This window comes from Lycium barbarum, chromosome 4 (assembly GCF_019175385.1).
Source record: "Lycium barbarum isolate Lr01 chromosome 4, ASM1917538v2, whole genome shotgun sequence".
Classification (NCBI taxonomy): domain Eukaryota; kingdom Viridiplantae; phylum Streptophyta; class Magnoliopsida; order Solanales; family Solanaceae; genus Lycium; species Lycium barbarum.
This window is the reverse complement of record NC_083340.1, coordinates 40176393-40202879: the sequence shown is the minus strand read 5'-3', so window position 1 is coordinate 40202879 and position 26487 is coordinate 40176393. Positions and strand designations below refer to the sequence as shown.

At 37.3% G+C, this 26487-nt stretch overlaps 1 long non-coding RNA gene across 1 annotated transcript; it reads right to left on the bottom strand.

Annotated features, from left to right (window-relative positions):
• Positions 1–10863: 10863 nt before the first annotated feature.
• LOC132638391 (uncharacterized) lies at positions 10864–15633 on the bottom strand. Its single transcript, XR_009581710.1, has 5 exons — positions 15440–15633; positions 15192–15221; positions 14840–14881; positions 13322–13469; positions 10864–11272 (listed from the first exon to the last, which is right to left on the bottom strand). It is a non-coding gene; the product is annotated as an uncharacterized LOC132638391 (long non-coding RNA).
• Positions 15634–26487: the final 10854 nt, after the last annotated feature.

The following is a 26487-nucleotide window of genomic DNA, read 5'->3' as shown; positions in this document are numbered from 1 at the left end:
CAAAGGGGCCAAACACACTGTACATACATGCTATCTAATGTCATTGCTCAGTAGTTATGGCCTACAGGGGACCCATGGCAACCATGTACCACTCGTTCTGGATGCACTCCTCGGACTCGAGCACAAACCTCAACTCCGGAACGAACCTCGGATGCGGATCCAAATCACACACACACACACACACACACATATCACATATTCAACTAAATGGACACAAGACCAGATAACACAATGCCCGCACTCAGCCTTTTCTGCTACATGTATTTCCTCATAAAACCATGCAGTGAAATACGATGATGCTATTTACTAAAACAATCATAATTCTTGCCCTTGATGGGTGTAATGCCAACCCACCTCAATATAATTCTTTCAATACAACCTCTTATTTTAAAGGAAAAACAACCATAAGAATATTCAACAAAATCGGGTATAACGACGGAAACCACTCCCTTCTAGGGTTGCATAAAGCAAACACGGAGTAACCCCAAAGTGATAGCAGCACTTTCTATTAATAATAACTCATTATTACCCTAGCCATCATATACAGAATAATTTAGTCACATTAAAAGGTATGTCCATCCAAACTCCATGTCCGAAGACCTAATCATGCGTTCTCCCGTCAACTCTAAAAGTATATACGATTAGCTAATCAAAGTCTAAAAAAATTAAACCATAACCTACCTCTTTGACGAACAACTATTTGATTCTCCTTGAATTTCTCGTCTTCTTAGCCTCCATTCGAATCCATGAACGATAATATTTGTAAGGAACAGTGGGCAGGAAAGTAGGAATGTTTCTTTTTCTTGGTGTCAAGGGTTTTTCTTTTCATATGGAACCCTAGGAGTAGCCCTTGAGAGTCTTTTATTGAAAAGAGAGAGAAAAATAGACTAAGTAACCAAAATCGGGTTACTGCCCCGCGTGGACCGCTGTGGCGGTCGCTACGGCACTATAGCGGTACTGCTATAGCAGTCCACTGACCGCTATAGTGGTCCACATCCTTTCCTGGCCCAAATTTTCTAATTCTTTTCGAAATTGATTTTTCCCACTCCCAACCCTTAAATCACACAATAGAGCTTGTTATTTACGACCCTCGACCTAGATTGGGCATGGTTTCGCGAAATATTAAATAACGATCGGACAGATCGTTATAGAAAGTAGAGGTTAGGAAAAGAGTTAATAGCAACAATTTGAGGCATAACCCCCATCTAATATCTTGAGCTAGGAACAGGAAATCTATTTGAGACTAAATGGGTGTTCTCATATGAAACATTCTAAGGCTTGGAAAAGCTTGGAATGAAGTTTGCTAATTTGGTTGGGAAACGTTTGGCAAGAGTTGACTGACCCATGGTCTACTACACCTATGTATAGAAATGAGTTGAAGTGAAACCCAAGTGCATTGCTTTATTGGAACCACAACCTTAGTTCGACTTCCAAATAGTTACATCTCATACCAACAAATCATAGACGTAATGGTCAAAGACCAAAATCAAACATTATTATATTCCTCTTCCTTCAACATATAGATTAAAAGTCGAGCGTTACACTCAACAAATATATTTCTTCATTGTATTCTCTGTGGGATTCGACCACAACCTCGTTGGGTTCTATATTTGACAACGACCGCTTACTCCTACTATTAAAGGTGTAATTTAGGCGTATCAAATTTTGGTGCCACTGTTCTTGGCCAAAAGCGTGACAATATTTTTCATCCCATATACTATGCAAGCAAGACTCTAAATGGGGCTCAATTGAACTACACGGTGACCGAGAAAGAGCTACTTGCCATTGTGTTTACCTTTGAAATGTTTCGGGCATACTTGTTGGGAACTCATGTGGTGGTTCACACCGACCATACATCACTTCGCTATCTCATGACCAAGAAAGATGCTAAACCAAGATTGATACGATAGGTCCTCTTGTTGTAAGAATTTGACTTCGAGGTCAAGGATAGAAAGGGGTGTGAAAATTAAGTTGCGAATCATTTGTTATAGCTTGAAGAGGATGGGAAGCCCTTTGATAGTCTTGAAATCAATGACACATTCCTGGATGAACAAGTGATGGCAGGGTCGTTTGATATGATTCCTTGGTATGTTGACTTTGCCAACTACCATGGAAGTGATATTATACCGGAGGACTTGAACTTCCATCAAAAGAAAAAGTTCTTGAGCGATGTGCGAAAATTTTATTGGGATGAGCCTTGCCTATTCCGGATTTGTGCCGACAACATCATAAGAAAGTGCATACCCGAGACGGAAATGATACCTATCATTGAAGCATATCACTCATCACCAGTGGGCGGTCACCATAGTAGTTCAAGAACAGCGACAAAAGTCCTCCAAAATGGTTTTTATTGGCCTACCATCCACCAAGATACCCATGACTTTGTGAAAGCATGTGATCCATGTCAACGGCAAGGGGGTATCTCTAGAAGGCATGAATTGCCTATGACACCAATTCTTGAGATAGAGTTGTTTGATGTATGGGGCATTGATTTCATGGGGCCATTTGTGAGTTCCTACAACAATAAATACATCCTTGTGGCGGTTGACTATGTGTCCAAATGGGTGGAGGCTATAGCGCTTCCCAATAATGAAGGCAAGAGTGTCACCACATTCTTGACAAAGCACATATTCTCAAGGTTTGGACCTCCAAGGGCTATCATTAGTAATGGGGGTACTCACTTTTGCAATCGCTTATTCAAAGCGTTTCTTGAGAAATATTAAGTAAAGAATAAACTGGGAACCCCTTATCATCCCCAAACAAGTGGTCAAGTTGAGGTATCGAATTGGGAAATCAAGAGCATCCGCTCCAAGAAAGTTAATGCAAAGAGGACTGATTGGTCGAAGAAGTTGGATGATGCTCTATGGGCTTACCGAACAGCATACAAAACACCTATTGGCATGTCTCCCTATCAATTAGTATTTGGAAAAGCTTGTCACCTTCTGGTGGAACTTGAACACAAGGCACTTTGGGCATTGAAAAAGTTGAATCTTGATTGGAGAGATGCTTCGCAACTAAGGATGGACCAACTAAACGAGCTGGATGAGTTCCGATTTAGAGCTTATGTGAGCTCTTCCATCTACAAAGCCCGCATGAAGCATTTCCATGACAAAAAGATCATGCAAAGAGAGTTCAGCCCTGGGGACCGGGTGTTATTGTTCAACTTAAGACTCTGGTTATTTCCTGAAAAGTTTAAATCCAAATGGTTCGGCCCGTTTGAAATCACCCAAGTGTTCCCACATGGAGCAGTTGAACTTGTGTGCCCAAGTGGAAATAAAATCAAGGTGAACGGACAAAAGGTGAAGCATTGCTTGGGGTCCTCGAATAAAACAAATATCATCGAGGTATTCTTCCACAATGACCCATGAAAAGGTACCAACATTGTGCTGCGACGTAAAATCAAGAACTTCTTGGGAGGCAACCCAAGTTTTCATTTTCATGTGTGTGTGTTTTTTATTTTTATTTTTGTGATGTTTTTAATGTGTGTTTAAGTGTGTAGGAGTAATTTGGGTTGCATAAGAGAAGAATAGTTGGGAAAATATCAACAGGCACGACATGCTATAGCACATGCCTTCCATATGTCATGCCTGCTATAGCACCTGCGTCTCGCAAGTGGTACAAAATCACAAACCCAAAATGCTCAGTTTCTCTATCAATACCTGCGAAGGAAGTGCACCACATGCGAATTGCAGGCACAAAATGCTGCTCCATATGTGACTCACATATGGTGCAGGTAAGTGAGAAAACCCACGGGTCAGCTGACCCGACCCGACTCGTTTTTTTTTTTTTTTTTTTTAAATTCAAATTATAAGGAGCGTAACCGATGGTTTCATTAGTTACGCCCCTTCATTTTCCCTCTCCTTAACCATCCCCTTCCTTCCTCTATCATTCCATCACTCCAATCCTTCCAATTCACACAATAAATCATAACTGTGGTTCCTACCTAATTCAAAGATTTTGGCAAAGCTTTTTCAAGTTTTCTCATTTTCATCAACTCTCAAGGATGGCTCGAACAAATAAAGCACAAGGTGGAAGGGAAAAGGCAACACGACAAGCCTCCACCTCTAGAAGACAACAAAAAGCACCTGTGGATCCTGTCCCCCAGTATGAAGGGGGAACACATGAGGCTTCCTCCCCTGAGCTCGAAGATGCCATCACAAGAGGTGAAAGAAGGGAAGCGGTGGAGCAAAGGTTCACCGTACCTGGATCTAGGGAACTATACAAGGCTTAGGGAGTTATTAAACCTGATGGAAATTCAGTCTGAGGTTTCATTGTAGAAAAGAGGCTCATTTTGAATGGTCTACCGGACCAATGCCCGAGCATCATCTGTAAGCTCGAGGCATTGAGGTGGACTTATTTCATGCAGCTGGCCGAATATTGCCCAGCTCTTGTTATAGAATTCTATGCAACTTATGCGGCCAAGTTAAATGCAAAAATCTCGCGCCGCCAGCCCAAGAAAAATATGGAATACTTCTGTTGGATTTCGCTTCAGGGAAAGGATATTGATTGCACTGTCGATACCATAGCTTCCATCATCTATAAGCAGTGAAGAGAAACTGACCCTATTGAAGGTTGGCCTCCGGTGAATTCCGAATATGAATCAAGGATGGAGAACCCGGTGGACCTACGAGAGTGGGTTGATTCAGTGATTGTCGCAAGGACTCTGCCATGGCAGGATCCATCAGTCTCCATTGAGAAGAACACTTTCAACCGCAAAACTAAGTTTGGGCTATCACTAGTATCCTCGCGGGTGATTCCTTCCAAGAATAACACCGACATACCTATTGCGAAGTGTATTCTCATTGCTTTACTCATGTCCGGGTACCTCGTTAATGTGGGGGTAATTATCAAGGATGAGATAAAACATAAGTCCACTAGAAAAGGCACATTATTCCCTTTTCCTTACTTGATCACTGAATTATGCCGTAGAAAGAAGGTTCGTGATATTCCTAGGGTGGACAGGATGTTAAAGGCTGACCAAATGATAGATTAAACCAAATTGGAACCGGGGAATAGAAACAGGAAGCGGGTGAGTCCAGAGCCGAGAGCCTCGGCTACAGTACTTGATGTTGACATTCTTGAGCCCGAGGACTTGGCCACCAATGATGATGCTACTGCCCCTAGTTCTGTGCCTTCCACTCTGAGGCTTGACCATCCGAGTGCTCCAACTTCCACTACAGGTCCTTCTGCACCTATTCCACCACCCACCACAGCAGCTAATGGGGTTTCTAGCGAGGGTATGCGAGTGCTTCGGGTAGCAGATGCTAAGGTAAATTGGGTTGTGGAGAAGCTTCCTAATTTTATGAAAGAGGCTATTGAGGCAGCGATGGCACCGTATACACAGGCTGTCACAAATATTCGAAAGGAGCAGGACAAGATTAAGAAGCATGTACAGCAGATTGATCTTCGATTGGAGCATATTGTAGGGAGTGGTGAAGGAGGACTTCCAGCCATTCGGGCAGACCTAGCAAAGGTCAAGGAGGATATTCGGGTGTTGAAAGTTCTGGACATTCAGCTTAGTGCACCCATTCTACCATCCGGTGCCTTCTTATTCTCCACTAGGCCCACAACACCTGCCATGCCTTCAGGGAAAGGAGTTGAAGAGGTAGCTGAGGAAGAAGAAGAAAATGAGAAAGAAGAAGAAGAAGAAGAAGAAGAAGAAGAAGAAGAAGAGGAGGAAAAGAGTAAGGAAGAGTCCGAAGATGAGCTTGAGAGCGACTCTCGAGCTGGTGAAACAGAGGAAGTGGCCCAAGAAATAAAGCACCTCGAGGAGGCACGTGCTTCAGCACAGGATGCTGGTATTATTGAGGACGAGATTGACACATTTGTGGTCATGCAGCAGTCCGTTGAGGCAAGCAGAGAGTCAAGGGGCACCCCATCCCCTAAGGGCAGGTGAGGCCAGTTCATCCGCCTCCTCTCAGCTAATATACCATTTCCCCCATCCGTGGGCCCTGAGATAGTAACACCCGAGCCAGCAACCACAGTGACGGGTGCTACTGAGACGGCTCCATTGATAGTGCCTCCATTAGAGGTCCTTCCTGGTGATCAGATACCATCGGATGCCTGATGCATCCTTTGTGAGCTACTCATCTCTTGTACTATATTTGATGCATGGGGACACTACATATTCTTTTTGTTGGGGGTGGGATAGCTCATGCTTTATGTTTTCTTTTCTTTTTGTATGTAGGATAGCTCATGCTTCTTGTACTCTTAGTTTGTCATTGCCAAGTGTGATAGTAATGGTTGATCAGTTTATAGCATAAATATTTTCATCGTGTTTTGTTTTCATCTTGTTTTAATCATACCCCTCCCAAATATTTTTATGTGCATACGTACTTAGAGGGAATGAGCATAACTAACATGACTCGTTTGGTGACAAGGTTGTTTTGCAAAGCATAGAATGATGGGTTGAGAAGTAATTAGAAAATAGTCAAGTAATCCATGTGCCACGTGTTGTGAGAAGTTATTGTTCTAGTCTTGTGCATAATTTTGATCTAGAACTTTCCCGGAAAGTGTCTCAAGGCAAAATCCGAAACTACACTTGCTTGAAAAAGGATACTAGGCTTTCTTTGGATCGTCACTAAACCTCAAAATGCCTACCCATTGCATATCTATCCTAGTCAACCCCTTTTTTTGAGTCTTAACTTTTTTTCTCTTTTCTTTTATTACAACCTTGTTATAAGCCCTTTCTCTTTTGCCCTTGTTTACCCACCTTTTGGCACCCTACCTCCCTAAGTGATTCGAATACGCTATAATAGGCAAAAACGCCTAAGTTTGGGGGTGGTGGTTGGCAAGAAATGGTGTAGTATGCGATGAAAAGTTAAAGGGCACACTAAAAAATTAAAAAAAAATGTATATATATATATATATATATATATATACATAAAGGTGTGTATATGTACATATAGATTGTATGGGAAGTTGTGAATACGAGTGTGTAACTAATAGTTGTGACTTAAGGAAATAAATGGAGAAGCTAGGGAGGTAATAATGGTGTTGGTTAAAGGAGTTACTAATGGGCGGTAGATGCTTAAATGATGAAAAAGGGACGAATTAGGTGAAGGGAGCGTGTTTGATGATGCTTAGGGAGATGTTAAGTCACTCTTATCCAAAATGCACCCTACCTTAACCTTGAACCTTCATTATAACCTGCAAGTCCTAGTTGATTTTGAACAAAGTGTGTTTATATTAGTAGAGAAATACTTAAAGGGCAAGCTTATGGCATCGCATTTGTGTACTTGTACATCTTCTTTCTGAGTGAGAGTTGTTCTCTTCTTATTTGTCTTTTGTCCCATTTGTAATTTGTGAACATATGTGTGTTTGGGACTTTCTTTGGTCTTTTGTGAGGGCATGTGGATTACAAAACTTAATGAAAGAATTGCTTCTTTCTTGTCATTTGAAGTCGTTCCCTTAAAAGCTAGAATAATATTGTGTAACCAAGTGAAGCAGTTGGTTAATGCTCGACCTTTAAGGAAATGCACCATGTTTCACAACAAGAGGGAAGGAAAATCATCTTGTAAATGTATGTTTTTGACTGATCACTATCATCACTGTAGTACTTTAGCAATTGACATGTGTTGTAGTTTTGTTTTAATTGCTTGAGGACAAGCAAAAACATAAGTTTGGGGGTGTTGATGTGTGAAATTATGGCACATTTGATACCAATTGCTTAATACCAATTGCTTAACCTTTTGTGAATCCTCAAGTGATTTTGCTGTCACTTTTCGTGTTTTTGTGTTAATTTTTAGACTAACAAGTGTTGGAAGCAAAATGAAGCAAATACAAGCCAAAGTGCACCACCTGCAAGTCGCAGGTACTTCATGCGAGTCACAAGTACTGTAGCATTTGATGACAGAGATGTTGAAACATGGAGATAGGGGTGCAGTACTTGCGAGCACCACATGCGAGTCGCATGTGGTGCATGCGAGTCGCACTTGATACAGCATGTGCTGCACGACAGATGCTGGAATCTGCAGCACCTGCGACACTTCGGTGCAACCTGCGACTGGTAGGTTGCACATGCGACACCAGATGCGATTAGCATATGATGTGCAGGGGTGTTTTTTTCCAGATTTTGTCCCTATTTTTGTACTTCTATAAATAGAATTCTAGGGTTTTGGATTCGTTATTCTACACTTTTTAAAGTTGTCTTTTTGTGGAGTTCATTTATTATTGGTGGTTGAAGCTTTTTAAGAGATTCTCCACTTTTGTCATCTTCTCCATTAAAGACTTTTGTAAGCTTTATGAATACTCTTTATGCTTTTACTTCATGTGTAATGAATATTAGTAGCTAAACTCATTTAGCTAAGGTTGTGGGACCAAATGTGTTACTTATGTGATTGAGTTTCATATTCACACTTCATTTATATGCCAAATGTGTTTTCTATTAATTTTTCATGCTTCAAGGTCTTGTGATGGTGTACAACATTACTTGTGCCTTATTACCATTACTTTGCTCGGAAAAGAAAGTAGAGGTTAGGAAAAGAGTTAATAGCAACAATTTTAGGCATAACCCTCATCTAATAGCTTGAGCTAGGAATAGAAAAACTAGTTGAGACTAAATGGGTATTCTCATATAAAACATTCTAAGGCTTGGAAAAGCTTGGAATGAAGTTTGATAATTTGGTTGGAAAACGTTTGACAAGAGTTAAGTGACCCATGGTCTACTACTCCTATGTATAGAAATAAGTTGAAGTGAAACCCAAGTGCATTACTTTCTATTGGAACCACAACCTTAGTTCGACTTCCAAATAGTTACATCTCATACCAACAAATCATAGATGTAATGGTCAAAGACCAAAGTCAAACATTATTATATTCCCCTTCCTTCGAAATCTATATATAATATAAAGCTAGGCATAGATGAGGTGATGTGACACCTCTCTATGGCCTCCATTCCTATTTATCTATTTTCTCAATTTTTTGAATTTTTTCCTTATTTTATGTTACAATAATCTTCAGAATACTAGGAGCACTTAATTTTTCTCTTTCTTCATTATTACTTCTATTTATTTTTTAAGAAACCTTTTGCCTTCTTTGTCTTCAGTTTTTTTTTTTTCAAACCTTTGTTACAGTTTGATTTTTTCCCCTTATTTAAAGGTTTAGAAGATCTGCAAGCAAATAAACAAATACACCTTATTTAACATCATTACTTAATGTTATCATTTATGTGGTAATTTACACCCACGTTCTATGTAGTCATTTACACCCACGTTCCTTCTTTATCAAAACTTTCCTCCATTCTTGATGAATCTATTTCTTCTTCTTTTTAGGCCCACGTTCCTCTACACTCATTAAGTCCCATTACATTGATCATTGATAACGTAAGTATAATTACAGCTAGCGTTAGACCTATAAATATTATTTCAGTAGCATTTGGGTCAAGCACGCATCCTCTTCCACTTCAAAATCAGCTTTGTTGTTGTAAATATAAGATTTTTGGCTCACCTCTTTCTTTTGTGGTCTTCACTTTTCCCTTCAAAGGATTAGCAAGAAGAAAAGAAAAGAATCTCATGCAACGAATTCGCCGTTGTTTCCCGTAAGCCCATCTTCGTTACGTCAACATTAATTATTCAAGGTTTAGAAAGAAAGTTGGTGATGAGTTTGATAGGACAGCGAAAGAGAGTGTGTAAGATTTCATGGACGTTTTTTTATTTTATGTTCTTGTACTAAAGAATGTGCAATAAAGCTAAAGAAGGATCTAATAAGTAGTGCTATTGTCCTTCTTTTTATTGGACTCCTTTACATTGTACTAACTACTCTCTTGATGAATTCATAAAATGATTATGGAAGTATTGGGATGGTAAAAATACAAGAGAAAAGAGGAAGAATTGTAGGGATTTTGCATAAAATTTGGAATAAAATGAGGATTTTATGGATCAATTTGCATCATTCACGTCCATTTGTAGCCAAAACTTGTGCCCTTTGTGCATTCCCTCAATTTGGAGAATTTATCAAGTACTACTCCATATTACTTTCCTTATTTGGTTGCTTTTTATTTTGCCCTTTTATTCTTACATTAAGAAAATATTTTTAAGATAATTATATTCTAATTTACGGCATATATCGAATATATATGTATTAAACAATAAAATTATGTACCACAATATATTTCCTACATATATATAAGAAGTAATTTAGCCTAAAATAAAATATTTCGTGAAGTTTAATATATTTGAATGATGAAACTAGAAGAAAATATTTTTGAATTTTCTTTTAGGATTTTTGTTTTATGATGTAAAAGAAAAAAAAATAGTGTGTTTTTATAAGATTATGTTATGATTTTATTTGCTCCGTTTTTCAAATATAAGTTTTATGAAATTTTTCTGATTTGAAATTATAAACTTGAAATTTTGAATTATTTGTTTTAAGTTAATTTTAAGATACTTCAGTTGTTGCAAAGATTCACATTTTGATTATTTAAATGTTCAATAAGAAAAAACAATATTCTATAACTTAGGTACGAGTCTTTTATAACCGCGCGAAGCGCGGACCAATTTACTAGTATAGATTAAAAGTCGAGCATTACACTCAAAAAGTATATTTCTTCATTGCATTCTCTGTGGGATTCGATCCCAGCCTCATTGGGTTCTATATTTGACAATGACCGCTTACTCCTACTATTAAAGGTTTAATCTGGGCATATCAACGACCAAACGGGTCGTTACACATGCACCTTTTAGACTTACAAGACCACTAACGAGATAAAGACACAATATGACAGGAGAAAGTGCTCTACAAAATAATTACTCAAGAAGAGAGAGCAATCACATGTCTTTCAATGTCAAATCAAATGTCTAATTTTAAAGCATTAACTTTAAACGAGCTTATCCGGACAATAAATTGTAAAATATGAGTTAGGTATACAATCAACTTTGGAGTTTATTATGTAAATTACGCGTCAGTTTAAAACATACACACCAAGAGGTCTATGCGGCTTTACACACCTAGAAACAACAAAACAATCACCTAGAACCTAAGCAAACGACAAATAAGTCATTAAATAGTTCAAAAGCTACACGACACGCTATTAAACCCTAGAAATTTATCATCAAAACATTACTATGTAATGATCATAAATTCTGTAAATATTTAATAAAAAACCTGCAAAACATCGCAATAAGTACGATATAAAGAGTTTCAATCAGAAGACTAAATTGAAAACCTTAATAAGAAAGCTAAATTTTCTCCATAGCAACAGGTGTAAGACGATAACAGAGTTATCATGGTTGACCGCCTCGTGTACGATGAGCCTATTCACGGCTTTCTTCCACTGCAAAATCGCCGTAGAAAAATCCTTCTTAGAATTTTTCCGCAAAAAGGAAAAAAAAGTTAAAAATTGTGAATCGACTTACAAATTGATACAAAATTAAAAGCTAGAATAACATGAATAGCATGATTGAGCAAACAAATAACGAGGCAAGATAAAATAGTGGACGAGTAGGCAAATAGCTAGGCATTACGTTTGACCAAAACAATAATATTAATACTATGTTGGTCTTTACTTCGATTTTGTATAGTTCATACATAGTAAGGCTAAGTAAGCATTGATATTTATTTACTTAATATACCCCTCTTTGTATGCTCTAGAACTCTAAACCTATAAGGAATCCTAATTGTTAGCAAGAATCCCAAATAAGAAAAACTGAAAGAATCCTAAACTTTTTTTTTTCGTTCTTTCCTTTTTTCTAAACCTAAAACATGCACACGGCATTTATAATTTCCACACAAAAAGTACTTCTTTTAAACTTCAATTTAAATTTTCCTTTGTTATTACTCCTTCTTAAAAATATATTATACTTAATAAATCTATGGAAAGATTTATTATCCTGATTTTTAGTTTATTTCAAAATCCTAAATATTAGAAGAATTATTGAATGACTATTAAAATATTGCCAAAGTTAAAAACAACTCCAAAAATAACGGAGGTCTGTTTACCTTTTTTAAAAAAAAAAAAAAATATTATAAAAATAATAAGTAATAATTTGAGGAAAATAGTAAATGTCATTTTTGTCCATTATAGAGCCTTTTAATGAAGGGCAAAAATTTCATCAATAAACTTATAATGAATCCTAATTGGTAACAAGTATCCCAAATAAGAAAAATTGAAAGAATCCTAAACCTTTTTTTTCTTTCTTTCCTTTTTTCTAATCCTAAAACATGCACAAGACATTTATAATTTCCACACAAAAAGTACTCCTTTTAAACATAAATGTAATTTTCCTTTGTTATTACTTCTTATTAAAAAATATTATACTGGATAAATCAAACAAGAAAAGATTTAATAACCTTATTGTTAGTTGATTTCAAAATCATAAATATTAGAAGAATTATTGAATGACTATTAAAATATTTCAAAAGTTAAAAGGGACTCCAAAAATAACATTTTTTTTTAAAAAACATATCTTAAAAATAACTAATAATAATTTGAGGAAAATAGTAAATGACATTTTTGTCTATTGTAGAATCTTTTAATGAAGGGCAAAAAGTTCAATTTACATATTAAAAAACTATATGAAAGTTACTATAAGTTGCAATTCTTTTCATGTCCATAAGATATAAAAATAATATTTAAAAATATTGGTCAAAGTTCACAAAGTCTTAATGTTTTTTTTTTCATCCACAAAGTCTTAATGTCAATAAGCGAAAAGTGTCACATAAATTGAGATAGGGGGAGCACATGCCTTTCAAAGCTAAATTTTCATTCGCCCGAGCAATAGTAAAATCCTAAGAAAATAGTGAAATCCCAATTATTAATAAGAAAATAGAAGTACCATAGTGAAATCCCAATTATTAATAAGAAAATAGAAGTACCATAAGATAAAACACCTTTTTGACTTAAAAGACCACCAATAAGATAAATATACAATATGAAAGGAGAAAGTGCTCTATAAAATAATTACTCAAGAAGAGAGAGAGAGCAATCACATGTCTTTCATTGTCAAATCAAAAGTCTAATTTTAATGCATTAACTTTAAACATGCTTATACCGACAATAAATTGTAAAATAGGAGTTTGGTGTACAATCAACTTTGGAGTTTATTATGTAAATTACGTGTCAGTTTAAAACTTACCCGCCAAAAGGTTTATGCAGCTTTACACACCTAGAAACAACAAAATAGTCACCTAGAACCTAAGCAAACAACAAATAAGTCATTAAATAGTTCAAACACTACACGACACGCTACTAAACCCTAGAAATTTATTATCAAAACATTACTATGTAATGATCATAAATTCTGTAAATATTTAATAAAAAACCTGCAAAACATTGCAATAGGTACGATACAGAGAGTTTCAATCAAAAGACTAAATTGAAAACCTTAATAAGAAAGCAGAAGTTTCTCCATAGCAACAGGTGTAAGACAATAACAGAGTTATGATGGTTGACAGCCTTGTGTAGGATGAGCCTATTCACAACTTTCTTCAACTGCAGAATCGCCGTAGAAAAATCCTCCTTAGCATTTTTTCTTCAAAAAGGAAAAAAATAGTTAAAATTGTGAATCGAGTTACATACGGATACAAAATTAAAAGCTAAAACAACATGAATAGCATAATTGAGCAAACAAATAACAAGGCTAGATAAAACAGTGGATGAGTAGGCAAATAGCTAGGCATTACGTTTGACCAAAAACAATAATATTAATACTATGTTGGTCTTTACTTAGATTTTATATAGTTGATATATATCAAAGCTAAGTAAGCTTTCATATTTATTTACTTAATATACCCCTCTTCGTATGCTCTAGAACGCTAAACCTATAAGGAATCCTAATTGTTAGCAAGAATCCCAAATAAGAAAAACTGAAAGAATCCTAAACCATTTTTTCTTTCTTTCCTTTTTTCTAAACCTAAAACATGCACACGGCATTTATAATTTCCACACAAAAAGTACTCCTTTTAAACTTCAGTGTAATTTTCCTTTGTTATTACTTCTTCTTACAAATATATTATACTTAATAAATCTAAGGAAAGATTGATTAACCTGATTTTTAGTTTATTTCAAAATTCTAAATATTAGAAGAATTATTGAATGACTATTAAAATATTGCCAAAGTTAAAAATGACTCCAAAAATAACGGAGGTTTTTTTACGTTTTCTTTTAAATGTTATAAAAATAATAAGTTATAATATAAGGAAAATACTAAATGACATTTTTGTCTATTGTAGAGTCTTTTAATGAAGCGCAAAAATTTCAATCAACAAACCTATAATGAATCCTAATTGGTAACAAGTATCCCAAATAAGAAAAATTTAAAGAATACTAACTTTTTTTTTTCTTTTTCTTTCTTTCCTTTTTTCTAAACCTAAAACATGCACACGACATTTATAATTTCCACACAAAAAGTACTCATTTTAAACTTCAATGTAATTTTCCTTTGTTATTACTTCTTTTACAAAATATTATACTAAATAAATCAAATAAGGAAAGATTTAATAACCTAATTTTTAGTTGATTTCGAAATTCTAATTATTAGAAAGAATTATTGAATGACTATTAAAATATAAAAGAATTATTTAATGACTATTAAAATATCGCCAAAGTTAAAAAGGACTCCAAAAATAACGAGTGTTTTTTTTTTTAAATATTATAAAAATAATTAGTAATAATTTGAGGAAAATAGTAAATGACATTTTTGTCTATTGTAGAGTCTTTTAATGAAGGGTAAAAAGTTCAATTTACATATTCCAAAATTATATGAAAGTTACTCTAAGTTGCAATTCTTTTCATGTCCATATGATTGAAAAATTATATTTAAACATATTGGTCAAAGTTCACAAAGTCTTAATGTCAATAACCGAAAAGTGTAAAACAAATTGAGATAGGGGGAGTACATACCTTTCAAAGCTAAACTTTGTTCGCCCGAGCAACAGTAAAATCCTAAGAAAATAGTGAAATACCAATTATTAATAAGCAAATAGAAGTACCATAGGATCAAGCACCTTTTTGACTGAAAGACCACAAAAGATATAAAGATACAATATGAAAGGAGAAAGTTCTCTTTAAAATAATTATTCAAGAAGAGACAGAGCGAAAGCAATCACATGTCTTTCAATGTCAAATCAAAAGTCTTATTTTAAAGCATTAACTTTAAACATTCTTATACCGACAATAAATTGTAAAATATGAGTTAAGTATATAGTCAACTTTGGAGTTTATGATGTAAATTGTGTTTCAGTTTAAAACTTACCCGCCAAGAGGTTTATGCAGCTTTACACACCTAGAAACAACAAAACAATCACTTAGAACCTAAGCAAATAACAAATAAGTCATTAAATAGTTCAAACGCTACACGACACGCTATTAAACGCTAGAAATGTATCATCAAAACATCACTATGTAATGATCATAAATTTTGTAAATATTTAATAAAAAAGCTACAAAACATCGCAATAAGTATGATAGAGAGAGTTTCAATTCGAAGATTAAATTGAAAACCTTTATAAGAAAGCTGAAGTTTCTCCATAGTAACGGGTGTAAGACGATAACAGAGTTATCATGGTTGACCGCCTCATGTACGATGAGCCTATTCATAGCTTTCTTCCGCTCCAGAATTGCTGTAGAAAAATTCTCCTTAGCATTTTTTCTGCGAAAAGGAAAAAAAGAGTTAAATTTTTTGAATCGAGTTACAAATTGATACAAAATTAAAGGCTAAAACAATATGAATAGCATAATTGAGCAAACAAATAGCAAGGCTAGATAAAACATTGGATGAGTAGGCAAATAGATAGGCATTACGTTTGACCAAAAACGATAATATTAATACTATGTTGGGCTTTACTTTGATTTTATATAGTTCATATATAGCAAAGCTAAGTAAGCTTCGATATTTATTTGCTTAATATACATACCCCTCTTCGTATGCTCTACAACTCTAATCCTACAAGGAATCCTAATTGTTAGCAAGAATCCCAAATAAGAAAAACTGAAAGAATCCTAAACTTTATTTTTTCTTTCTTTCCTTTTTTCTAAACCTAAAACATGCACACGACATTTATAATTTCCACAAAAAAGGTACTCCTTTTAAACTTCAATGTAATTTTCCTTTGTTATTACTTCTTTTTACAAATATATAATACTGAATAGATCTAACGAAAGATTTAATAACCTGCTTTTTAGTTTACTTCAAAATCCAAAATATTAAAAGAATTACTGAATGACTATTAAAATATTTCCAAAGTTAAAAGGACTCCAAATATAACGGGGTATTTTTACTTTTTATTTTTTAAAATATTATGAAAATAATAAGTAATAATCTGAGGAAAATAGTAAATGGAATTTTTGTCTATTGTAGATGATACACCCAAATTATACCTTTAATATTAGGAGTAAGTGGTCGTTGTCAAATAGAGAACCCAACAAGGTTGGGGTCGAATCCCACAGAGAACATAATGATTAAATATACTTGCTAAGTGTAACGCTTGACTATTTGTCTATATTTCAAGGGAGAGGGGAATATAATAATGATTGGTTGAAGTTAGATCATTAATGACTAAGCGTTGTTGTTATAGGAGGTGAACTATTGGTAAAGGGACTAAGGTTGTGGTTCCAATGGAACATAATGCAAATGGGTATCAATTCAGCTTCTTTAAATGTCTAGACGCAATTAAACATGGGCTACGTAACTTTTTCAAAAGTCTCCCAACCAAATTGATAAATATCATTACTAAGCTTTCTCAAGCCTTAGAATGTGGAAAATGTGAACACCCATTAATGTTTCAAGTTAGCTTTCCTATCTCTAGCTCAAGCTATTAGATGGATGTAATGACCCAAATCCTTGCTATCTTACTCTTTTCCTAACTTTCACTTTCTTTCTCAAGAAAAGTACAAGTACTTAGACACAACTAATGTTTGCACCCATTAAGAGAAAGTAAAGCATGAAGAGTTGATAGAATGCATCCTTAACATAAAGACGAATATGAAACCCAATCACATAACTAACATATTTGATCCCACAACCTTCGCTAACGGGTTTAGCTACTCAGTTCCATTAAGTAAAAGGCAAAGGTAAATAAAGTATTCATAAAAGCTTACAAAGTTAGTGGAAGAAGACAACAAAAGTGGAAGATTCCTCTTTAAAGTTTCAACAACCAATAATCAATGAGCCTCTACAAAAGACAACAAAAAAAATGTGGAATATATTTTACAAAACCTTAGGAGAGTATTTATAGCCTTCCAAAATGGGAACCATTTTTGGACAAAAATATCCCTGTGCGCCTGCCTGCTTGTCGCAGGTTGTGTCGCATGTGCAACCAGCGAGCCACATGTTGTACACAGCTCTCGCATGTCTTGCATTTTAGGTAAACGACTTGCAGCAGCTGCTGTCTTGGATGTCCTTCGCAGGTGGCACCTGCGTCTCGTAGGTGCTACTCGCAGATGCTGCAGCCAATTTCTTCAAATTTTCACGAATCTCTGCACATACTTGCTGCAGCACATGCGCCTCGCATGTGTGACCTGCAGCTCACAGGTCATGCTCCTTCCATTTTGGCTTGTTTTGCTTCATTATGCTCTCTGAACCTGTTATCCTACAAATCAACACAAACATACGAAAAGTAATACCACAAGTGCTTGAAGAGTCACAAAAGCCTAAGGAATTGGCATCGAATGTGCCGTAATTTCACGACACATCAACACCTCCAAACTTATACTTTTGCTTGTCCTCAAGAAACTCAAACAAAACTACAGCACATCAAAAATATTCAAGTATTTCAAAGGTAGTAGTGGCTATGAAGGTGATAATGATCAGTTACAAGCATGCATTCTAGATATGATTACCCCTCATTCTTCTTTTTGCAAAACATGGTGTATTCAATCAAAGGTTGAGCATTAACTAATCGCTTCACTCAATGACACAATCTTATTAGTTTTAAGGAAGTGACCAGTGACCTCAAATTCTAAGCCAAGAAGCAATAATTTCATTAAGCTTTGTAATCTATATGCCTTCACAAAAGACCAACGAAAATCCTAAAACACACATATTCACAACCACAAATGGGACAAAAGACGAAAGAGAAGAGAACAACTCACACTCACAAAGAACATGTACAGGTGCACAAATGCAATGCCATAAGCTTGCCCTTTAAGTATTTCTCCACTAATCTAAACACACCTTGTTCAAAATCAATTAGGACTTGCGGGTTGCATTGAAGGCTTAAGGTCAAGGTAGGGTGCATTTTCGATAAGAGTGACTTAAAACCTCCCTAATCAATACCAACACACTTCCTTCACAAAATTCTCTTATTTCTCCATCTTTCCATACCACCCATTAGTCATTCCTTTAGTCCCTACAGTTATACACAAATTTGAATCACATCTATTCCTTTAGTCATAACCTTTATTTTAAAAAAGATATATTATTTATATGAAAACACAATTTTTTTATAGCCTTCTCATCTCTTAGTCACTTCCACCTCACCAATTGCCAACCGCCAGCCCCAAACTTAGGCATTTTGGCCGATGTTTGCATTTTCGAATCACTAAGGGAGATAGGGTGCCAAAAGATAAGTCAACATGAACAAGTACGACTTGTGATATGGTTGTGATAAGTCATGGATTTTCGGCTTTTTATGACCACTACTTATCTCTTTTTGGGAGTCTTTTGAACAGTTTGTCTGTATTTCTACTAGGTTGTTTCATGTTTTCAGGTTTTTGAGTCAAGGACACAAAAAGGACAAAATGATGAGAAAAAGAAAGAAAAATGCTGACATGCGATGAGCAGCAAAGTTTTAACAAATATGCAACGAATATGCGGGACCACAAACTTGATCTGCAGTCGCATATTCGTCCTTCCACGAGCCAGTGAGTGGAGCTAACTGAGCAAGAGTGCGAAGAGTATGCGGCTCTGTCAACTAAGTTGGCGCTCACATAATCCCATGGGAGACAACAAAAGTGCAGCGATCAAAAGAGAGTATGCAGGCGCACACTCAGTATGCGGTCGCACACTTGCCCCGCACGAGTGCATTAAAAACTACTTTTTCACTTTTTGTCCCCCATCTATAAATACTAGTCCTTGATTGCTGTGTTGGGCATTGAATATTCCCTACTTTTCAGTTCCTATTGTCTTTAGCTTTAAAGTGGAGCATTGAATTCTATTATTGTGGAAGATTTTAAAGAAGATTCTCCATCTTTTTGTCAGATTCTCCATTAACATTATTTTAAGCTTCATGAATATTCTCTTTGCTACTACTTTTTATTTAATGAGTATGAGTAGCTAAATCATTTAGCTAAGGTTGTGAGACCAAATGTGTTAGTTATGTGATTGGGTTTTTGTATTCAACTTCCATTTATGTGTATTGATGTTTTTCTATTTACTCTTCATTCTTTAATACCATTTAATGGTGTGCAACATTATTTGTGCCTAGTTACTTCTCTTTTGCTTGAGAAAGAAAGGGGAAGTTAGGAAAAGAGTAAATAGGAAGGGTTTGAGGCTTATAAACCTCATCTAATATTTTCTACATTCTAAAGCTTGAGAAAGCTTAGTAATGATCTTTATCAATTTGGTTGAATTTTTTTGATAAACTTGTGTATCCCATATTTAATTACATCTACACATATAAAGGAGTTGGATTAATACCCAGTTGCATTACTTTCCATTGGAACCACAACCTTAGCGCCTTTAGTAATTGTTAATTCAAAACGAAACATTCTCTCACAAATGATCATGACAAAGATTGTACATTCCCGTCCCTCGAAATATTGACTATTAGTCAAGAGTTACACTTACGAGTTTATTTCTTCATTGTATTCTCTGTGGGATTTGACCCAACCTTGTTGGGTTCTATATTTGACAGCGACCACTTACTCCTATTTTAGAGGTGTAATTTGGGCGTATCAAATTTTGGCGCCGTTGCTGGGGAATACGGTCTAGAAAATTTACTAACTAGTGTAAAACTTTACTTTTAGTATTTATTTCTCTTCTTATTTTCTTTTTTTGTTGTGTGTTGTGCAGGCAACATGGACAAGAATGGTAGTCCTATTCAAAATCCACCAGTGGCGGTTGTCGAAGAGGCGGCGGGGGAAGGCTATGCAGTCGCAATACAACCCCCGCCTCTAATTGGAAACTCGAGTTCCCACGTGACCAACACCGTGCTACACCTGCTCAACACTAAGGGACTATTCGCCCGTTTACCCAAAGATGACCCGAATAGGTACCTTAAGAACATTCTTGGGGTATGCTCTACTAATGTGCATCCGGGCATCTCAATTGAAGCAGTCAAGCTACGGTTCTTCCCGTACTCCCTAACGGGGGAAGCCACAGCTTGGTTAGATGATATTCCATCCGGGTTCATCACTACTTGGGAGGAATTGATTGAAGTATTCCTTAAGAAGTTCTTCCCTCCATCCCGAATGTTGCAATTCCGTGACGAAATCAACAACTTTCGTCAACTTCCTAATGAGGCTCTCCATGAAACTTGAATTTGTTTTAAAAAGAAAGTCAAAAGTTGTCCCAAGCATGGGTTTCCCGATAGTGTGCTTCTACAAACATTTAATAGGTTTTTGGACTCGATCAACAAATCCGTGGCGAACAACATTGCGGAAGGATCTATTATGGTTAATATATATGCCACAGTTTGTGAATTGTTGGATAACCTGACCGAGACTAATAAAGCGTGGCATATTAGGGAGTTAGAAGTAGGTGGAGGAAGTTCCTCTAAAAATGTGCTCACTCGTGAGTTGATCAATAAGGAGGAAGAAAGAGATGAGTCCATGGCAAAAATTGTCACCCAAATGGACTTCCTTACAAAACATGTCATGGGTGGTGGAAGAAAAACAGTGAACGCGGTAGGATCTTGTGACGGGGATTCTCTGGAGGAGCAATACTTCCAAATGTATGATGAGAAGACAAGTTATATCAACAATCAAAGAGAGGGTTCCCGGCCAAACCACCAAGGTCCTAATCAAGGATCTTGGCAGCAATATCGAGGGAATCAAGGTTGGAACAAGGATCAAGGTAACTCAAGTTGGACAGATAATTACGACAACAACCATGGCGGTTACAACAACAACTACAAAAATCATTGGAGTTCAAATCCATATGTCCCTCCAAAGGGAAAGAAACAAAACTCTAGTCAACCACCTACTAGCGACCTCGCTAGTTCAAAAATAGAAGATATGTTGTCAAGAGTGTTGAATAAAGTGGAATCCACCGATACCTTTTGCAAGGAGATGAGAGTTGCAATGAAATCAATGGGGAAAGTTGCAAGTTCTCACTACACCTCCATTAAATAATTGGAGTCTCAACTTGGCCAAATCTCTTCTATCCTCAACCAAAGGCAAATAGGCGCACTCCCTAGTGATACAATTGCAAATCCAAGGAATGATGGAGATCATAAATGCAATACAATCACCAATAGGAGTGGCAAAATACTTGGGGATGAGGCATTGGTGAAAGACGATGTGGTGGTTGATGATGAGAAAATCATTGAAGAACCCATCATTGTTGAGGAGGAAGTGACTCCAAAAAAGAAGCGAGCTAGTATTGAAAATCCCATTATTGTGGAAGGCGGTCTGGAAATTAATGAAGCTAAAAAAGTCAAGGAAGCAGTAGAGGAGGTGCCAAGGGCTTCACTGCCTGTTCCAGAGCCTCCTCCTCCATTTCCTCAACGATTGGTAAAGAAAGCGAATGATGGAAAATTTCTCAAGTTTATAGAGAGATTCAAAGGGATTTCAATTAACATTCCCTTCGTGGAGGCACTTGAGCAAATGCCCGGTTATGCCAAATTCATGAATGATCTTGTAACCAACATGAGGCATTGCAGTTTTGAAATGATGGGAGTTACACATCATTGTAGCTCTATTGTGAAAAAGGCCTGGGTTCAAAAGAAAGAGGATCCAGGATCTTTCACCATCCCTTGCACAATTGGAATGTACAAATTTGGCAAAGCACTATGTGATCTTAGAGCAAGCATTAACTTGATGCCGCTTGCTATTTTCAACAAATTGGGGTTGGGGACTCCCCGACCCAAAACAATTAGATTACTAACTGTGAAGAGACCGGTTGGTATCCTATATGATGTGCTTGTGAGGGATGATCGATTCATTTTTCTGGCCGATTTTGTGATCTTGGATTGTGAAGTTGATTTTGAGGTGGCCATAATCTTGGGGAGACCTTTCTTGGCCACGGGATGTGCTCTTGTAGATGTGGATGGGGGTGATCTAAAATTTAGAATGAATGATGAAGAAGTCACTTTCCATAGTTGCAAGTCAATAAAATAATCAGCGGTTATGAGTGTTGTGTCGGTTATTGATACAATTGATGAAGCCATGGATACAATCGTTGAGCATGAGCATGTGGGTGATATGATGGCGGCGGTGATAAGGAACTATGAGGGGGAAGATGATGAAAAGTTCGAGGAGACGGTTAATGCATTGATTGGGTTGGGGTCATACCATTACAATCCCAGGAAGCTTGATCTTGATTTAGAAAATCGTGCAACTCCTCCCGCAAAGCCTTCCATTATTGAGCCCCCTACCTTGGAACTCAAACCTCTTTCTTTACACTTTAGGTATGAAGTCCTTGGTCCTAACAACACATTGCCCGTGTTTATTTTCGCCCGGTTGACGGATGAACAACGAGAAAGTTTGTTAGTAATCTTGAGAAGATATAAAAAAGCTATTGGTTGGTGTATCGCGGATATCCAAGGGATTCCGCCCGGTATTTTTACTCATAAAATTCAACTTGATGAAGAATGTGAGCCAATTTTTAAACATCAAAAGAGGTTGAACCCTTCTATGCAAGAGGTTGTGAAGATCGAAACATCAAGTGGTTAGATATTGGTATTGTGTACCCTATATTGGATAGCTCTTGGGTTAGTCCGATTCAATGCATGTCCAAAAAGGGTGGAATCACCGTGGATGCAAATGCTAACAATGAATTGATTCCCACTCACATAGTCACCGGATGGCGGGTTTGCATGGATTATCGGAAGTTGAACAAGTGGACAAAAAGGACCACTACCCAATGCCATTCATGGATCAAATTCTTGATAGGCTTGCGGGAAGGGATTATTATTGCTTCCTTGATGGCTATTCCGGGTACAACCAAATCACCGTTGCCCCCGAGGATCAAGAGAAAACTACTTTCACTTGTCCTTATGGGACCTTTGCTTTTAAGAGAATGCCCTTTGGGCTATGTAATGCACCCGCAACCTTTCAACATTGCATGATTCTATTTTCTCCGACATGGTTGAGGAGTTCATTGAAATCTTCATGGACGACATTTCCGTGGTGGGGGACTTCTTTGATGAATGCTTGAGAATCTTGCCTAAGTATTGAAAAGATGTGAAGAAAAAACTTTGTTCTAAATTGGGAGAAGTGTCACTTCATGGTGAGAGAAGGGATTGTCTTGGGGCACAAAATTTCGGAGAAGGGGCTTGAGGTTAACCAAGCTAAAATTGTGGTTATTGTTAAGCTTCCTCCCCAAATCTCCGTAAAAGGTGTTCGTAGCTTCCTTGGGCATGCTGGCTTTTATAGAAGTTTCATCAAAGACTTCTCAAAAATAGCCTACCCTCTATGCAAGATGTTGGAGAAGGAGTCAAAATTTGTATTTGATGATGCATGCGTGAAGGAATTTGAGGGCTTAAAAGAAAGACTCACATCAGTTCCTATCATCATTGTGCCGGATTGGTCTAAACCATTTGAGTTGATGTGCGATGCAAGTGGATTTTCCATGTGGGCCGTTCTTGGACAAAAGCGGGAAAATATTTGGTACACCCCGTAGTTTTGTATGTGAAAAAAATCGTAGGTGTTGGCTATTGTAAGCATGGACATTGGAGTTACCTCCAAGGTTACATTAGATTAGATGTGCTTATTTTATGTTTAAGAGGATTTAAGTCCATATAATAAGCTACTGAAGGATTGGAGGGCAAGTGAATCAAGGAAATTAAGTTTGTTGGTTTTTGGAGGAAATAGGAGGGGTAGTTTTGTCCCTACTGGAGGAAGGAATATCTTATGGTGTACGAGGAATTTTGAAGTGGAATAAAAGCCTAAATTGAAAGTTCGGGAAGTCTAGTTTCCATCGCAACAAATTGTGCGTTGATCCGACATCGAAATAGAGAATTATGAGCATTTTAAGACAGGCTGCCAGAGTAGGGACTAGCTTTGCACGAACGTGCCTGTGGGTGGTGCGAACGTGCAAAGGAGACAGGGGACAACTCAACGCGAACACGCAGAGTAAATTTTAAGGTCAGTTGAGGCAGAATCTAGAACGTTATAAAAGGGGGCTTGCCCCTCATTTTTCATTCCAAACACCCCAGAACTCTCTCAAATATCTTGGAAACTTCTCTCAACTTCCATACACCAAATTTTAGCCCAAATAAAGTTTAATCTCCGGATTCGGGTTCAGACAACGTATAGTTGAGGTTATAAAATTGTATTGCGGTGAATCGTAGCTAGAGTTCAAGACGAATATTGAAGGTATCGCGGTTCTAATGGGAGTAAGATATGAATCTTCCTTTATTAGTATTGATTTAGGTTTAATGATGAAGATAAAGCTATTAAATAGTCGTACAACGAATTTATTAGTTGAGAAATTGGAGAAACATTGTGTGGGATGTTTTATGGAGTATTTTGGTATTGAGGATGATGTCATTGGTGCTGTTTGTATTGTTTGGGAGTTATTTTGGTATTTGGAGGAAGTTGATAATATAGGGGAGATGTTGTCCAAATTTTTGTAACCCAAATTAGTCTTCAATAGTTAGTGCTTATAAGCTGATGGAAATATGATAAAAGTATGATTAAATATGTATTTCTCGATATATAAGCTCGGGTGAAGGGCAAGCATCGGAGTAAGTGATTCCTTAAGTGGTGGCTTGACGGATAAGGTATGTAACGTCTTTGTTTCCCCCTTTCTTTTGCATGAATCCAACTAGAACATGAACATGAGCGTTCCGTAACAAATCACTCCATTCCTATGCTATGTATTTCCAAATCTTAATGCCTTAATTACTTGATTGATTCTTAAAATATTATCATGTTAGGGCATGGTGAGGACCAGAACGCTACCCCCTCGCATGCTACCTCTACTCCATTTGTTGCTGAAGAGCATGATAGAGCTCCAGACCCTCTGGCTCCTCGGCCTCCAGCTCCTCCCCCTGCAATTTTCGATCAGGACTTGCGAAATGCAGTCCAGCTATTGACTAGACTGGTGGATACCCAGACTCAGCGACAGGCTAGCCTTCCAGACAAGGCTGTTAGTTCCCGCGTGCGTGACTTTCTTACTTTGGACCCTCCGATTTTCACGGGGACAAACCCGAAGGATTATCCTCAAGACTTTCTAGATCGAATGGGCCGCGCCTTGAGGGTAATGCATGCTTCTGATACAAAATTAGTGGAGCTAGCTTCTTATAACTGTGGGATGTAGCCGCGATGTGGTATGAGTCCTGGCAACAGTCGAGAGGGCAGAATGCACCTCCAGCAGTATGGACCGAATTCACCAGAGCCTTTTTAGATCATTATTTGCCCGCTGAGGTTCACTGGGCTAGGGCTGATGAGTTTCTATTACTTCGTCAGAACAATATGAGCATTCGGAAATATAGTTTGAAGTTTAACTCCTTGCCTTGATATGCTCCGACAATGGTAGCTGACATGAAAAATAGGGTACACCGTTTCGTGACTGGACTTGGGCCTCACTTGATTAAGGATTGTATAATGGCCTCATCCATGAATATGCTCAAAATTTGGAGGACCTTGACCATCAACAGCGGACTGAGCAAGACCCGAATAAGAGCCGTTATAAATGGGCCAGATCCGAGGGTTATTCAGGTGCTTATCAGGAAGGTGATAGGCCCTATCCTTATAAAAGATCAGCCCCTTCAGCAGTTAGTGCACCTTCCCGGTTCCAAAGGCAGCGTTATGATCGACCCACTTATTCTGGACTAGGCCAGAGCTCGAGAGCGTCAGTTCCTTCTTATATGGGAGAATCAAGCCAGGAAAGGCCCCCACTGCCTCGTTGTGATCGGTCTGGTAAGGGCCACTTTAGTCAGTGCTACCTGGGTATGAGGGTGTGTTATTCTTGTGGGCAGCCTGGTCATGTTATGGGAAACTATCCATCTCGTAGTAGAGGAGGCCTGGCTCAGCCACAGGTTCGATCGTAGGCTCTTCATATTTTGTTCACCCTTCGGGGCAAGGTTCTTCAGTTCCAGCTGGTAGAGGTAGGGGAAGAGGTCAGGTCGCAGGTTCCGGTAGCAACCAAAACTGTATTTATGGACTGATAGGGCGGCAGGATCTGGAGTCGTCCCCGGATGTTGTGACATGTATCTTGTCCATTCGTTCCTATGATGTTTATGCATTGATTGACCCGAGTTTCACCATATCTTATATCACTCCTTATATTGTTGATAAGTTTGGTATTAAGCCCGAATCTTTGTCCAAGCCTTTCTTAGTTTCTACTCCGGTCGGAGAACCTATTGTTGTGAGATGAATTTATCGCAGGTATGTGGTTACGATATGTGGTAGTGAAACTTTTGCTGATTTAGTAGATCTAGAAA